The following is a 17,943-nucleotide window of genomic DNA, read 5'->3' as shown; positions in this document are numbered from 1 at the left end:
GGAACTAGCCAACAGCTGCGGCAGGAAATGAGCCCCCAGGCAGTGAAAAGGCTAATACACTTCCACACAGAGGAGAGAGAGCAAAACAAAACATGCGCACACACACACACACACACACACACACACACACACACACACACACACACACACACACAACCACAGCCACACACACACACACACAACCACAGCCACACACGCACAAAGATGAACACTGAAGAAAGCAAGTGGATGATGGAAGCTGTGCGGAGGATGATGCAAAAAGTTTTCATGCATCTTTCGTGAAACCGAATCAAATTCTTTGTCTGTGTTTCATTTCATCAACTGTATAAAAAATGGACGAAGCTTCGGGGTCTGAAAAGTGAACCCAATGTGAGGCCATTCTCCACTGGTTTCAAAAAGAAGTCTGATTGTATGTAAGCTTATGAGAAAATGACCATACTTCTGACTTGATTTATTACCCCAGTAAACATTTTTTCTCAGGGTTAGGGTAACATTTATTCTGTCCATTGGGTTGGGTAGAGTTACAGGTGAGAAGACTGGAAAAAAGCCAGTGACCGCAGTTCAAGACTGTGTTTCAACCTTTATGAGTGTGAAACCACTGGATATATATTTAAGGATACCTCGGGACAATTTCCAGCTGTTTCTGTGGTGACAAAAACTGATATTTTTGATGGGGTTTTTGTGCCTAATCCCAACCAGACTGTAAACACAGCGTTGTCTCATCATAACTTTGAAAATGTAACCTGTAGACACATGAAGCTGCAACATAAAGAAATGTCAAGTTTAATCATACCTGTGTTTTGCAGAAACGTACATTCCTAACATTTATTCTGCCGACTGGGTAGCCATAACCATCCTGCCCTACATTTTTATATGGACACTCACAATAAACATACCCATGCAGTTCAGTTCTTGTGTATGTCTGTGACAGTATTCACATCTTTTTTCTCCTGGTTTCATCCATTTTGCGTAAAGTGTGTGTGTGCACGAGCGATGGTGTGCCAGCCAGCCAGCCTGCCTGCCACATCGCCAGCCCCCGAGCCAGCGGGAACATTTGCCTTGTGGCTCCAATTCCCAGGAATGCCTAACCTGCGCCAGCTGTTGAGAACATGTTACCTGTGCCAACAATGCGCCGGCTCTGCCCACCACATCAGCTGCCGCTCTGTCTCCATCTGGGTGTGAGATTGGATTTGTGTGTGTATTTGTTTGTCTGCGGCTTACTGTATCTTTAACTCCTCTCACATCTGTATTTGTGCTTGCATCTGTATGCATGGGCGCACACACAGCCTTTCTCATGTGTGTAGTGTGCACGGTGCAGATGTGTATGCATGTATGGATGCTCAGGTTGTGTGCACTGTACGTGTGTGTATGTGCCAGCCCTGGTGTGTGTATGCGTGTCTCCATCTGCGTGTGCTGGGCCTCCCTTGCCTGCATCTGGAGCAGCATTGAAGAGGCTTTCCAACGAGCCTGCCAAACAGCCCAGATGTTAGTTCTGTAAGCCTCGGGCTAAATGGAGGGAGCCATACTCTCATTATTCAGGAGGAGTAAATTGCAACTTCTTTTTTTAGCAGAAGAGAGAGAGACACCATGAAAGAATTAAAGAGGGGAAGTAAGAGAAAGTGATATAGGTGTGGAAAGAGAGACAGACAGGAGAGTGAGATGTCAATTGATGTGATTGTTACAAAGTCTTTGATGTATAAGTTGTTTCAAGCTTTTTCAAGTTGATTTTTGGCCGGTACAAACTGAAACCAGTGGCCCCCAGGAGGCTAGGAAAACATTGCGCTTTGGAAGCTGTTGGGGGCAATGTTAAAGTATGATTCAGCTTCACTGCAATCTAGCTTTTAGTGTTTTTTTCTTCAGCCTTTGAGTTATGCGCAGTTTTCCTGTGCAATTAAGAATTAAAAGTGGCATTTCAGGGGCACTGACTCCAAGAGGCTTAGCTGCTTAACTGTTCATTCAGTTACAACCTGTTTGATTATCTAAACACTTGTGTTTCTTGCCCCACGAGTTATGATGTTGTCATGTTCCCAAACCTGGAAATAACTTTGGTGTCTACAAATCACAACTGATAGAAACTATAAGATCCCGCTTGTAATAAATCTCTTGGGGTCAACAATCTGTGAACACATGAACATATTACCACCTTATGAGGTTAATATGATAGGAATGTTGCCTATTTTCACATCCAGCAGACGTGGAGCTACATCATTTATTTCTTTCAGGCATCCTGATGCATTTGAGTCCAATATTCACTTTCCAATGTCGTGCTGATGCTCTGGTTAGGTTTGGACACAAAAACCACCTGGTAAGAGTTAGGAAACGGTGATGTTTTGGTATAGAATACCAGTTTATGTTGACCCAAACATTAGCTGGAAATTGTTCAGAGGTCTCCTTGAAAATATCCAATGGTGTCTCACTCACAAATGTTGAATCGCAGTCTTGAACTGTGGTCGCTTATTATGGTCACTTCTGGCCTGTAACTCCACCACCATCCCCTCTGCCTCCTGACATGAAATTCAGGTCATAAACATGTATTATGAACATGATATGATACGTATTGTAGACATGACAATATGGTACGTAGCCTGTGACATGACCAAATGTCAATGGCCAACATTTTATCATGCGACTGGACTGCTTCAGCTGCGAAATGCTCCAAAATGTTCACCAGCTTTTCGCTAACTTTGCCAGTCTGCCATTTGAGCCTGAGCATGTGCGTTTTTTAAAGCTGAAAATGGCTGAAAATGTTGCTGATGAGAGCAGTCAGAGTGAACCAAAACAATGAGCCGAAAGATGCTAAGACTAGTGTAGCTACTGCAGAGTTGGGTGATAACTCCTGTAAATCATCCATCCTTTTATATTACGTATAGACATTTCATTCATTTTTAAATAAAAAATAATCTATTAGAACATTACAGTAAGGATATCTACCACCAACAGTGAAGTAAGTGTTTGCCTTTGACATTTCTGAGGCAGCAAGGTTTGCATGCTTATCATACTTTCAAGTAACCAGACAGTCATCAAAATGAAAGGAAACGGCATCATAAAATGATCTCATCTAAATCTGGTGACTTTGACCTCTGATTAGGTTGCTGTGAGGTCACTCGTCGTCCTTTACTGTTTTCCAAACAGCCAAAATCCCTCCAAAATATTGTAAACAGCAGTTCTGGAATGAAAAACACAACATGTTCATTCACCAATTCTCCATCAAACAGTAGGACACAATTAGCTTGATCATCTGGACGGCTGTAGCTGTGATGTTGGGGCAGATTTGATTTTGTGTGTGTGTGTGTGTGTGTGTGTGTGTGTAGTAACCACAGAGGTGGCATCTGCCAGGGCGCTTTAGCTCTGTTTGTGAGATCCACGTGTGTGGACTTCCACAGGGCTTAGAGAACGTCCACTCCCCACCCCCCCATATGGTGAGCTGTCACTGGGGCAACACGGTGCAGCCCTCCCCTGTGTGGGACCTCCAGCCGGCCATCAGAATGACCGAGTAAACAACAACTGGACGCTGTGTGATGATGTTGTATTTGTCAGGATATTTTTCAGCATAGGATAAACCTGTGACGACAGCATAAATATCTGTTTCTCACATGAATTACCTCGGTCATATGTCAGTATTTATGCTTCACTGATATCCCCAAAATCTGTTCATCATTTTTTGGAAAACAATTTTTTCAACAAATTCCGTTCTCACACACATACATTCTCAACAGATTTTACTTCTAAACAGCGGTTTCACAGTGAAGCAAAACATTTTTGTTTTTTCTTTGTTTCCTTTCCGGTGTTTATGACTTGCCAGGACAATCTTTCTAAGTTGCTGATTTTTTTTTCATGTGTGAAACCAAGTGAAAAAAAGTTTTGGCAGGAGAAAAAAAAAATTGTCAGGCTTTTGTTTGTTTTTGTAATGTTCATTTAGACTGCAGGATGATAAAGTGCGGCCTGAAGTGCTGCAAAAAAATCAAATTAAAATAAAAATTGCCCGGAAATTTTTTTTCCACTTGGTTTCATGTAAAAAACAAAATTCCACTCAGTTTCACACATGAACTTAATTTTTTGACCTGAACGTGTTTTCACAGGTGGTTGAAAAACAAAACAATTAAGAATTGTTATTATTCAGATTATTCTGGCAAAACTTTATTTTCCCCCCAGCTCTCAAGTCATGAACACGGAGAGAAAACAATTTAGATCAGACTGAGAAAATGGATCACCAGAAAAAAAAACGCTTTCTTCACTTGCTCCTCCAAAAGAAAAGGAAAGAAAAGAAAAGAAAAGCTAGATAAAACATGTAATGAAACGGCTGTGAATCAGTTGTATCTTTTCCACGTTAGTCTGCACTGACAGCTTTCTATCAAACACAGCGTATGACACATTTGGGAAATGCAAATTGCAGAGAGAAAAACATGACTGTGAGACATCTCCTCCCATGACAGAAATCTTTCTCACATCTGTCTCTCTCTTCCTGCACACAGATGTTACACAGCAGTTTGTTCTGAGAAGGAGAAGACGTCTCCTCCTGCGCCTCCCCGAGGAGAGGGTAGCCTTGGGAAAATCACATTTACACATAAAGTGTTAATGTGTCTCTGTGAGCAAGTGTGTGTGTGTGTGTGTGTGTGTGTGTGCGTGTGTGTGTGTGTGAAGACAAAAGAGAAAGGGAGGCAGAGAGAGACAGAAACGTGTCTTACAAAGGAAGTCAAGCAAGCGCAGACCAGAAATAGGAAGTGGCAGGATTGGAAACTGGGGGTCCTCGGGGGCCATCAGACGCTTTAGAAGTGGGTGGATGTGAGTGTGTCTGTGTGTGTGTGTGTGTGTGTGTGTGTGTGGGGGGGGGGGGGGGGGGGGGGGGTTACTGCTGCTCTATCCTCTGGCTGTACTCAAACTGTGTGTGTTTTTGGTGTTGATCTCACCCAGTTGTTGGAAAGCCAAACACAGTCTGTGCACCCAGATGTTGACAGATGTGCTGTGTACAAGCTAACTTCCTCTGAAATTCGTGCACACAATAGCACACACACACACACACACACACACACACACACACACACACAGACACACAAACACAGGAGAGATAGTAACACATATCCTTCCTGTACCCCCCTCTAGAGACAATCATCCTGGCTTGCGTGAGACATTCAACAAATACCAGAATATTTACTAAAACTAACCCTGAGTGGTGCTGAGCTGCTGCTGCGCTCTAGTGATACCGCGGTCCACTGCGCTGTTCCAGATGTTCTATAAATAACTAAAATAAACAGAATTCATGCCTCATCCAGATGTGTTTGCTTCAGAAGATCCAATCTCAGGGAAGGACGGAGAGAGAGAGACAGGCAGGCTAACATCTGGAGCCCTCTGTGGAACTAGAACTAATGCAGCTCTCCCTAGTGGTTCAGAGAGGTTCTTGCACACATGCAGCTGTGCACATGCAGGGAGGATGTGGGAGGATGGTTTGGAGTGGTGGGATGTTTAGTTGTCATCTGTCACAGCTTGAGCTGGTACTGATATTTTAGGGCTTAATGCCACCCTATCCTTTCATATCCTATCCTATTCCATGTCTTGCTGCAAATGCAGCAGTGGACCTTTAAAGTTTTTTGCTTTATTACTGAAACAAGTATTATTATTATTATTATTATTATTATTATTATTATTATTATTATTATTATTATTGGATGAAGAGAAGCAAACATTGAGACAATCATTGTCAAAGGCATCTTTCGACCATCCAACCTGACCAGCTGCATCGCCCAAGGGACGACAGGAGGAGAGCCATGATGAGAGCCATGCTAATCCATCTTGGATTTAAGGCTGCTCCCGGGATGAGGAGAGGTGGACTCTTGGTGCTTGCTGTTTGTGTAGCATGAAAGACTGTACAAACATTTCATTATGCAACCCCATGTTGTATAATTACACATAAACCACCTCGAACCTTAAACTTTGTATGCTCACCTTTTTCCACCAAGCTCCACCTCGTTCAAACCAATGACAAAAACTCAGACAAAAACACGAAGTACGTATCTTGTCAAGTGAAATAATCAAACCAGTTCTTCCAGAAAATCATGTCTTTATATACAAATCTGTAGCTGATAATAAGAAGCTAATTTAGAAAATAGGTTTTCAAGGCCTATATCTACTGTAAGATTAAGATTTGAATGTAGCACATCTTACTTTAAATCCATATAGGTTCAACCATATGTCAAGGTCACACCTCAGCCGTGGCATCTCTCCTCTGGAACAAAAACAGATCAAAGTTCTCCCCTCCCTTTCTCTCTCTGTCATCCTCCCACTGCTTCATTGACTCGACCACTGAGCACAATCTACACTGATGGCACCCAGCGGAGCTCCAGCATGCAGCTGGAAGAGCAGGGAGAGAGGAAGTGTGTGTGTGACTCAGTGTGTGTGTGTGTGTGTGTGCGCGTGTGTGTTTGAAACAGAGAATTCACATGCATGTTCACGTCACACAGTCCAGAGTCTGTAGATGTTTGTGTGACTGAAGGAAGGATGAGGTCTCTGGCTGCTCCTGCTGCCTCATGCAGGTAACATCTGTTGTCATCTGTCTTCAAACACAAAGATCCACATACGTAATATTCACCAAAACATTTCATATAGCTGACAGCAGCACACAGCCGATAATATACAACAACAAAGTGGACAAACCACCTGAACTATAATCCTGTAAACAGATGTAACCTCAGCCAACAAACTGCAGACTCATTCTTACGGTCACTGCCGAGAGCTGATGATGTTGGGAAGTGTCAGAACAAACCTGAGCAGTAAATCAGGAGCCTTTACTTAGTGGCTCAGCTCTCTCTTTATCACCGCGGTGCAAAATGACTCCTACATTACTGCAGCAGCTGCCGCTAAGCAGCACTCAATCACATAATTGCTTTTACCCTCGCTCATAAATAATCCTGCAGTAACATCACATGCCATCACAGATATTGGAAATACAACTTGCTGCTCAGGCCATCACTGCAAGTCCTGGTGTCAGAAATCATTTTGATATTCATGTTTCCAGACTGAGATGTTTTCTGTATTGGGAACCTTATCATTAACATGTCATCAGAATAAAAGATTGTATTTGAATTTATTATTCACAGGATGTACTTTGACTTTTGTTTCTGCAAAGGATTAATATTGTGTTAATATTCAAATGTTTTCAAACAAATATTTCCCAGTATATTTCCTCCCTGTTTCAACATCTGAAGCGATTGGCTGCAGTGGTTTCATGATTAGGAAGAGGGAAATGTATAATAGTAACTTTAAATGAGCATAGGTAGGCAGGGTATGATGCTGTGTGAATGAAATGCAGTGCAGTAACAGCAGGGATTCATGAACATTTAGCACTTCTATGTAACTGCCATGTAGATACCACAACATAGTGATTCCAACATTTGGAATCACCAGCATTTTTCTGTTTAATGATTATCACATTTTTACATCACCCCTCTTGACCTGATTGTAAATTCATTCAGACCAGGCCAGAGTGGATCAGTCTCTTCCAATTGAAGTGTTTACATGAAGCTTCTGACTTGGCTATTATTCTGATTTTTAGTGGAATATATACTTAAATACTGTAAGCAATATACAGTAATTTTGAGTTATTTCTTGTGAACATTGTAGAGTATAACTTTAATGAAGAGATTACTGCCGTTTTACTGCTTCTCTTGTAAACTTAATCAAAATCTGTTTCCACTCCTCTGGCCCCGATCCCTTGGTTTTAGGGCAGAGCAGCTGCACAGTGCAGAGCAACCTGAGAGACCAGACTGCTCCAACTTGGGGGTGGAGGCATGTGTGTGGGGTAGGGCTGGGCATAGAGGACAATACGAGTGTGTGTGTGTTTTGCGTGTGTGTGAAGGAGGGTCGGGGGGATGTAGGGTGTTTTTGGGGGAGTGCAACCTGTCTGCACGTGAGCAGAAGGTATCCACGTACACACAGGTGCACACACACACAGACACACACACACACACACACACACACAACATATGTGAATATGTGAACATGTGCGTGAATAGAAGCACATAAACAGGCTCGCAAACACACACGTTGGGACGTATACATTCACAAATATATAATTAATATGATGAGTTCAAACGGGCTTATATAAACGGGCTCAATAAATCGCTTCAAATTATATATCTTCCATATATTGACTAATATATTTTTATGTATTGTAAAAATATTACCATATATTTAAAACAAATATTTTATCTACTAAAAAATGCAAATTATATTTAAGTAACAGATTTTTACATACATATTAGTATATATTAGAGCTGTATTATCAAATTTACATTCATTTTTATTTTTAATATATATTCTTAAAGCACAATGAGAATACATTGGCTTGTTTTGTCAAATATACGAGGGCTCATTCCATATACTCATATTTATTTTTAATATATTACATTATATTTTTCAGTATGTCAATATGTGCTTGTTCTGTACGGTTGATGGGGTGTTTTGTCAGAAAAGGACAAAATAACAGGAACACACTACAGTGGGGTACAATTGAGTACAATATGTCTGCCGTGAACAATACCTTTTCAACACTATTGCTGAAGTGTAGTTTAGCTGTAATGTTCGCATTACAAATTTGGATCACTCTAATACAATTTTTTAAATGACAATCAGTGTGTATATGTTTTGTTTTTTCCGTGTCATTCACAAATGCACCAGGAAACAGGGAAGAGAAAAAAAACAAAATGTTTGCCAGTGACAAAGTTATAGTAGTCACTGTTTCAAACTCAACGCTGACTGAACGATCTGCGAGTGCTTCAACGTCCGCCATAGCTTTGCACCAGAAAAGGGGCACAAATTAGCATGTCCACCCGGCTGTCATGTTTCCATCACTACCGATCGAAGCTGGATCTGATAAATACGTGTGACAACTGAGTCATTTGACCTGGGAATGCGGATTGTACCCTTCCCCACTGAAGACAAAAGCCAGAAGTTAGTGGTTGTTAGTGGGTTTTTGTCCAGTGTTAAGGGCTATAACTGATATGTTAGAGTTGTATATCATCTAAAAATGCTGAGTGGTGAAATATTGGCAAATAACAAAATATGAGCAAGAACTGTTCTCAGGACAATGGTGATGATTTCAGTAGATGAAGTGACGCCACCCTACATTTCAGATTTAAGCTTGAACTTGCTTCACTTTCATACATTTGTGATGCATTTGAGTACATGATGGCCAAATATTATGTTTCTACAGCGAAGTAAGATTTATTCTAAACTTTCTTTCGCGATAACATAAAATCGGAAGCAACAAACACATAAAACAGCTACAAAAACTGACTTTTAAGGCTGGCTTTAAATATATATAAATCTGGTCATCTGGTACTCTGCAGACTACATTTTACACCTGAGTGCAGAATAGGTGACCCAGAACAGAACAGAGCAGAGCAGAGCCATGCTGGACCATACTGGCTCCCAAGCTGTCCTGCTGTACAGCACACCTTCAACAGCGTGGCTGCAGCTGCTCTGTCCTGTCTCGTGTGTGCATATGTGTATATGCGTGTGTTGCGCCTGTTCTTGTGTGTACGTATCCCCTGCACAGGGTCTGTCTGACCGCAGCTGTCCCTACCTCTATGCGGGTCTCCGGGGCGAGGCTGACCTCTCTCTCCTGAAGCCACTTCAAAGAGACCAGGGATGGGCTGAAGAGGTACGGGGTGCCGGGCCGGCCAGCACGGCTGCTGCTTCCCTGGGCTTTGGGAGCTGGGGAGCTGGGACTGGAGTTCAGGTAGGGGGGGTGGAGGGGTGGAGTGGGGTTGTGTGTGTTGCAGGAGGTGAAGGGAGTCGCAGGGGTATATGTGTGGCAGGAGGGCAGAGACAGGAGGCATGGGAATGAGAGTAGGGTTGTGTTTAGAGCCCAAAGCTGGAAGTTTTCCTTTGTGTGCATGTGCATGTGAGTGTGTGTGTGTGTGTGTGTGTGTGTGTGTGTGTGTGTGTGTGTGTGTGTGTGTGTGTGTGTGTGTTTGCTGTTCAACCTGGACAGACCTTCTGTGCTCTGGTGTCACACTGGAGTGTCAGGGTTGTCTGTGTGTGCATGTGTGTGTGAGATTCACTCAGCAGCACTCGTCCAGCTTGGTGAGAACTGAAGACACAGCGGGCCCAGGGGCCAACGTTACATGGGGGTCCCGATGGAAAAGACAGATTACCGGCCACACACACCCATACTCCATCAGAAAAAAGGACAAATTACACAAACACTTGATGAAATCATCCAAGCATGCATTTCTGAAGATTGTTATTTTCAAATAAAAAAAACAAAAAACATGGAAAAGTACAATGGAGCGGTCACCCAAGTTGGAATTTCATGTCGGAAACTTTGTCAATATCCACCAAGCCATGATGACATCACAGCACTATGGCAGCACACATAGTGAAATATTACCTTTCACCTTTCATTGCTTTTTACTTTAAGTCTTGTTTGTGTTGTGACACGTGCTGTAACAACAACTTTGTAGTTGCCATTTCTTCTTCCATTCAGTTGGTTTATGCTTGAGAGAAGTATTTGCAAGGATGCGGTAGGAGCCAATATTTTCTTTCGGTGTGCTAATCTGTTAAATCAGCTGTTGTAAAGTTGCTTCACTGCTTGTGAAGTTAAAATATCTGCCATACAAACATCGGTTTGAGATGCACCAGTCAGGAAATGTTACATATTACACCTTTAATATATGATATTCTTACAGGGACATTTCTCAACATCTGTTATGTACCATTTACACTTAGAGCTTCTTTCCCTCCCTCTCTTAATTACACATACTATATACACTCATATAGAAACCTGACATGCCTGAAGTTCACAAACATACACCATGTGGTGTATGTTTGTGAAATCATGCACTGATGAGCAAAACATACCGAGAGGATCCCACCTTAAAATGTAGTTCTTCAACAGCTGATCTGACTGACTGGACAGACTCACTCTGCCGCTGCAGAGATCGTGCATAATGACACCTCAAGGGAAGCCAGAAAATAAGACTAGAGCGATGATTATAAGATCACTATTTATCCCTTTGAAATGGAGGTCATATAGAGATAACTGTGCCTATAAACTAAAAATGAAACTCTTCGAGCTCATTAATGTTTATATCGGTTCATATAGCACACATGCTATGAGATATGCATGCATCCGTATTAGATCGTGACTGCCAGTTGCATTCTATCAATTTGAACTTTTTCTGCCATGTGATATTCATGCAGAGTCCATGCTTATTGTTCAAATTTATCCATCATTTCTAATAATTTAAACATCATGTTGGTATTTTTCCGTGTCAGTGTTTTTGTAACAGTGCAGGACCTCCATTATAGAGGTGAGCCTAAGTTGATGACTGTCTCTAAGTTGTTTGTATGTGCATGTGTGTATGTGTGTGAACGTGTGTGTCACAGGGACACGTCTGGCCACAGCAATGGCAACAGAAGGGCTCCCCTGTGTTGCCTTTTTCCTTTTCAAGCTGTCTGTTTACTCCCACCTCCGTGACCCCAGCCTCCACTGCCTCCCCTGCACACACACACACACACACAAACACACACACACACGCACACACATACACACACACACACACACACACACACACACACACACACACACACACACACCTTCCCTGGCTGCTGGTTTCTGCCCATACTCCCCCGCTGCACACAGGGCTGTGTGCAAAAGGCCAGCTGATGGCAATATGTGTGTTAAGAGAGGCCAGAACAGTACACACACACACATATATCATCTGACACACTAGGTCCACCTGTGTCTGTGCCCAGCCATGGCCCCATACCTATACCCTCTGTACCCTCTGCCACTGCTGCCCAGCTCCACACTCCCACCATCTGGGGAGCAGACAGAGAGAGGGGAGAGAAGAAGAGAGAACAGATGAGGGAGGGCGTCATTGTGCCAGAATGTCAACTTTTACATCAATGATCATTCTCACATTTAAGATGGTATCATAGATTTTTATATGTGAAATGAGAGAGAGATAATAGGTTGAGTGGGATGAAAGAAAAGGAGGATGCCCTCTTAAGTCCAAAGGCTTTTGAATTAGCAAACCTCTGCTAGGATGCCCAATCTCATCATCACCCTTAACAACATAAAAGTGCTATAATTGGGCAGCTTATCCCACAGGCTTTAAACGAACCTGTACAGGAATTTGAACAATGCATTGTATCAACAATCTGAGCCTTAAATGTCCACTAAACCTTTTGGTTTACACAACACTGATCAGCTGTTGAGTAAAGATTTCAGTTATTTGCTGTGCAGCTGTCTTCCGGCTCTGAGCAGCATTTAAGATACTGCAGTGCACTAATGTTAAGAGGCTACTGCTGACGCAGCTGACTTACAGTTCCTTGTCTGCTCAGTTGTTCAGAAACCTTTGAATGGTAAAGGATAGGCAAAAAACGCCTTGGGCTTCATCCTTTTTTGGTTACTGACTGTGAGAAATTATGTGTGAAATAATCTTTGTTTCTCAAGGTGTATATAACTGAAATAAAATTATTCATTCATTCATTCATTCAACCACAATCTGTCTGTAAAAAATGAATTGTATTGTTATGAAATTTAAAGAGAATTTCATAACAATACAGTTGTTCATGTACCACAAAACCCTCACTGAATCTTTGAAGCTTATGTTAATAACTCATAGCAATTCTATGGAAGCCCATTTTAGACAAAAGAAAAAAAAAGATGAAAACTCAGCTTGATGAAAAGAAATATTACCATGGTCAGACATAACTATCAGGTAAAAAGTCACAATTATCAGATTAAAAGTCATAATTAGATGAAAATATAAAGTTGATATTATGAGATAGAAGTCATAATTATGAGATTAAAAACTGTCAAAATTATGAGATTAAAAACTGTCAAAATTATGAGATTAAAAACTGTCAAAATTATGAGATAAAAAATTGAAATTATGGTAAAAAATTACATTTATCTAATACTAGTATATATTATATAGTAGTATACTACTATACTAAGACTTTTTATCTCTTAATTTCAATGTTTTATCTCATATTTGTGACTTTTTGTCTCACATTTTTTTCTTTATATCTCATAATTATAACTTTCTTGCTCATAATTATGACTTTTGTCTCAAGATTTTTAACTTTATAAAATCTCAAAATCATGACTTTCAATCTCATAATAACTTTTTTTTTTTTTAAGATGCTATTTGGAAGAAAAGCTGATTTTTGAGTGTCATTCCCGACTTGTCCACTTCTATGGAAGCCCTAAAGGTCCATGCATTCATACATTTTATTTCCCTCCGTTTTCCCGTGATAACGAGTTAATTTCATTTGTTTTCTCGAGATCTCGAGTTATTATCTCGAAATAACAACTGCCGTTTTCCCGAGATAACGGGATAATTTTCTCGAGATCTCGAATTAATTATATCGTTATCTCGGGAAAACAAAGTTTCATTATCTCGAGATCTCGAGAAAATGATCCCGTTATCTCGGGAATACGGCAGTTGTTATTTCGAGATAATAACTCGGAAACTTTGTTTTCCCGAGATAACGATATAATTAATTTGAGATCTTGAGAAAACAAAACGATAGTGTAGTATATTAAATCATTGCAGGAAACATCATTCAGTGTGGCAATGTCAGAGGAGCAGGAGCATATTGATCACCGTGTCACATATCTTTTCAATCAAGGCCTGACACAGGCTGAAATAGCATTATGCCTTGCTATTACAGATAATATACACATTAGTGTGCATAATCTAAAAGGACGGTTAGCAAAGCTTCAGCTACATCAGCAGCGCAATCTAAGTGAGCCTGATGTCGTCGTTAACTACATAGCTGACAAGCTACGAGGTCCCGGGCGTCTCCAAAATTTCAGGCCTATCATATCACAGTCATTATCTCGAGATCTCTAATTAATTATATCGTTATCTCGGGAAAACAAAGTTTTGTTATCTTGAGATCTTGAGAAAATTATCCCGTTATCTCGGGAAAACGGCAGTTGTTATTTCGAGATAATAACTCGAGATCTCGAGAAAACAAATGAAATTAACTCGTTATCACGGGAAAACGGAGGAAATAAAATGTATGAATGCATGGCCCTATATTTTATTTCCTCCGTTTTCCCGTGATAACGAGTTAATTTCATTTGTTTTCTCGAGATCTCGAGTTATTATCTCGAAATAACAACTGCCGTTTTCCCGAGATAACGGGATAATTTTCTCAAGATCTCGAATTAATTATATCGTTATCTCGGGAAAACAAAGTTTCATTTTCTCGAGATCTCGTGAAAATGATCCCATTATCTCGGGAAAACGGCAGTTGTTATTTCGAGATAATAACTCGAGATTTCGAGAAAACAAATGAAATTAACTCGTTATCATGGGAAAACGGAGGAAATAAAATGTATGAATGCATGGCCCTTTAGGGCTTCCGTACAATACTAACGCATTGGGATTGGAGGCTTTTCTTACAAATATGACCTTTAAAATCTCATAATTATTAATTTATTTCTCATGATTTCGACTTATCAAGGGTAAGTAGGCTATTTTGTTTGCATTTATTTTTTAAATCAAGGCTAAGTTTTCATAAACTGGCAGAAATTGGCTTCCATACTGCCTGCTGTTAAAACAAGGCCTAAGAATTGACTTTTACTTACAAGTTTAAAGATCCAAGTGCTTCCTCTATCACAAATTAAATCATTGTATAACTAATGATTACTGTTTTACTGTGACCAGGAGCAGACCCCAGTGCAGGCCTCTTCCCGTTCGGCACTCACAGATAAACGGCATTAACACTGATTCTCGCGATGGTTGGCTGATTAGCCGGCGGGGACGCACGGGATGTTGGAATGGGATGATGAGAGAGCTCCACAGCGGAGGAGAGCCAGACACGGAGCTGAAACCGATAAAAAAACACGGGAGGACGAGGCGAGACGGTAAGGTGTGTGTGTGTGTGTGTGTGTGTGTGTGTATATATGTGTGTGCGCGCGCCTGTGCACGAGAGGAAGGGGGTTGCCGTTTCTTTGGGTGACGTCACGAGCTTTCCTGAAAGTCAAAACAACCGTTGGCTGCGGTAACGGCAGCTTTCGCGGCTTCTCGGAAATCCGTTTGATGTCCGCTCGTGTCAGCCCGGGCTCGTTACCCTGGCAGCAGAGCCGCGACCGCTAACAGGCGGTTTTTTAGCTTAGCTCGCAGTCCGGCGTAGCTTAATCACTTCAGGAGGGAGGAAAAGAAATAACCCGAGCGGTTTATGAACAGCAGGTGCACGGGAATACCAGAGCACCTGCCGCTACAGGTAATGCTGTTAGCTAGCTGCGCCGCTGTGGCAGTGAGTGTACGCGGCGTGAACCCCGCTAAAGCTAGCTCGATAGTGTGTGTTTATGTTGTGATAACGCTAGCGAGGTGGGGGCGTGTTTGACAGGTCACTCGGGAATGATGCGCAGTGCTAATTGTGTTGAGGTTGAGGAGTAACTTAAGTCATTCTGAGTCTCGAAAAAAAAATGGTTAAACGTCATATTTTGTTATTTATTTGTTGTTATTTTCATGTCGTTTCCTGCCACGCTGCTTGCAACATGCGTCAGTCTGACAGGCGGTTTGCATGATGACGTAGATGATGCAGTGCTGGAGCTGTGTCCTCCTCATTCATGATCTACTGAGGAGTTTCACTTTGACGCGTTCAAATTCGCCCCAACAGCTAAATACACTCACTAAAATTATATCACTTACGAGTCAGGCAACTGCGTATCATAGTTTATTTACATAGAGAGTCTGGGGTTATTTGACTGCACAAATGGCCACGTACCGTTATGATTAAGAGGGTGTGTCACACTAATGGCAGAGAATGATATCTTTGGTGATGATGGGAATGGGACAGTTGTTTATGATGCTGCTGCATCAATGTCAGACTTGGGAAAGCCAGGACTTGATTAGGGCTGGTTCTTGCCTCCCCTTTTCAACCAAAGTGAATCACAAGTGCTGGTTCTGGGCTGGTGCTAGTGCTAGTGCTGGTTCAGACTTGATTCAACTTACCCCTTCTCGAGCAAGGAGGTTCAGGTGCTGGTTCGGAGTCAGTGCCTACTCTGGAACCAGTTCTTTGCGTTTCGACGGCTAAAAGAACTGACTCCAAGTCGGGAAAACCGGTTCCAGAGGGGTACCAACACTTTGCTGGTCCAGAACAAATACCCACATATGTCAGGGGCTTGGGGCAGGGTTACCATCACCAAGGACCAACTAAAACCACTTATGACCTCCATTTTTAAAATTTGGTTGTTTAAAATGGCAGTCATAAGCTGTTTTAGTTGGTTCTTTGTCACAATAAACCCGTACCCAGCCCCTGACATAAGTGGTTCCTTGTTCTAGGCCAGCAAGGTGTTGGTGCCGCTCTGGAACCGGCTGAGAGCCAGTTCTTTGGCTGTCGAAATGCAAATAACTGGTTCCAGAGTAGGCTCTTGCTTTGAACCAGTACCTGAAGCACCTTGGTCGAAAGTGTTGCCTACTGAGTCTGAATGAATTCTGTCCATAGCACTGAGTATTAAACTACTTAGTACAGTTCTTTGAACAGATAATCCTTTACCATTTTTAAAATGAAAGAGGATTTTGTCCAAAAAAAATACCTGTTTGTATTAGGGTTGGGAGAACCAATTGACTCTTGGATGCATCACGATAATTGGAAATTTAAAAACCATTTCTCCCCCCTCATAATGTTTAGGAAAATGGGAAAATGGAAAAATTGGGAAGATGTTTAAATGTTTTGTCCAACCAACAGTCAAAGACATTCAAATTGCAATGATATAAAAAATTCGACACTGGTACCAGAATATCTTTGCTTTAAGAGATCAAATTAGTTGACTTATTGATTAATGGACTAATCCTCTCAGTTCTGCTCTTACACCTCGTCTACGAAGTGCAGCAGCAGCAACTTCTGTCCTCCATCAGTGTATACACAGGTTCAGCGCCTGTACTACTGTGTGGTTACCTGCATTTTGGCAGCGCTCACAGCCCAATACACGACTGCTGTGTTTATAGGCAGGAAACAGAAGAAAATAGACTTGAATCCAAAGTGTGTTAAGTGATTCGCAAGCTCTTACGCAGCATGTGTGGTCAGCTGTATTGATGAAAATAGAACTGCGTTTGTTCCGTCAGACACGCTTTTGATAAACGACTGAAAAGCATGGCTGAAACACATCCTGTGTTAGCAGAGTGTAACACTTGAGGTCCTGCCAAAGGCTGGTTTGCACTTTAGGAAATAGATTGGGGGCCCACTGCTGCTGTATTCAGCCAGGGTTCGTGTGTATGAGGTTTCAGTTCGGGGCGAGGAGGTTCATAGATTCTCCACATCCTTGGTTTCAGTTCATAAAACAATCCATGCAGACACTGCACTCAGGTAATCCACCACAGTGTTACAAGAAGTACCCAAAATACATACTTGAGTAAAAGTAAAGATATCATGTGAAAATATTACTTGTAAAAGTCTTAAAGTACATGATAATATGTGTACTTAAGTATCAAAAGTAAAAGTGTATTATACAGTAGGTATCTTTACTTGTATGTAAATACTGTATATTATGGGTTTACAGATTATTGGCCTGTCTGATTATCGGATCAGCATTTTTTTTGATTAATGGAGGCATTTTTTTTTTTTTTAGCCGATTGATGATCAAATACATTAATTTAAAAATGCTCTACTCTGAGGAAGTGTGCAATCTGAAAAGTAACTTGTAACTTAAATTTGCCTTCAAATTGTATTGGAGTCGAAGTACAGTATAAAGTAGCAGAAAATGGAAATACTCAAGTAAAGTACAACGGAATTCAGTACAGTACTTAAAATGTAAGTCACTGTACTTAGTTTCTTTATATCACTGAATCAGCGAAAGTTAGTTCTGTTCTATTTACTATAGATCAACCAATATGTTTTTTTCAGTCCCAATACAGATACCAATTATTAATAATCAAAGAGACCGATAAACAGTATTTGGAACTGATATACATTTGC

The sequence above is a fragment of the Pagrus major genome, chromosome 15, assembly GCF_040436345.1.
Source record: "Pagrus major chromosome 15, Pma_NU_1.0".
NCBI classification, from domain to species: domain Eukaryota; kingdom Metazoa; phylum Chordata; class Actinopteri; order Spariformes; family Sparidae; genus Pagrus; species Pagrus major.
This window is presented reverse-complemented; position numbering follows the sequence as displayed.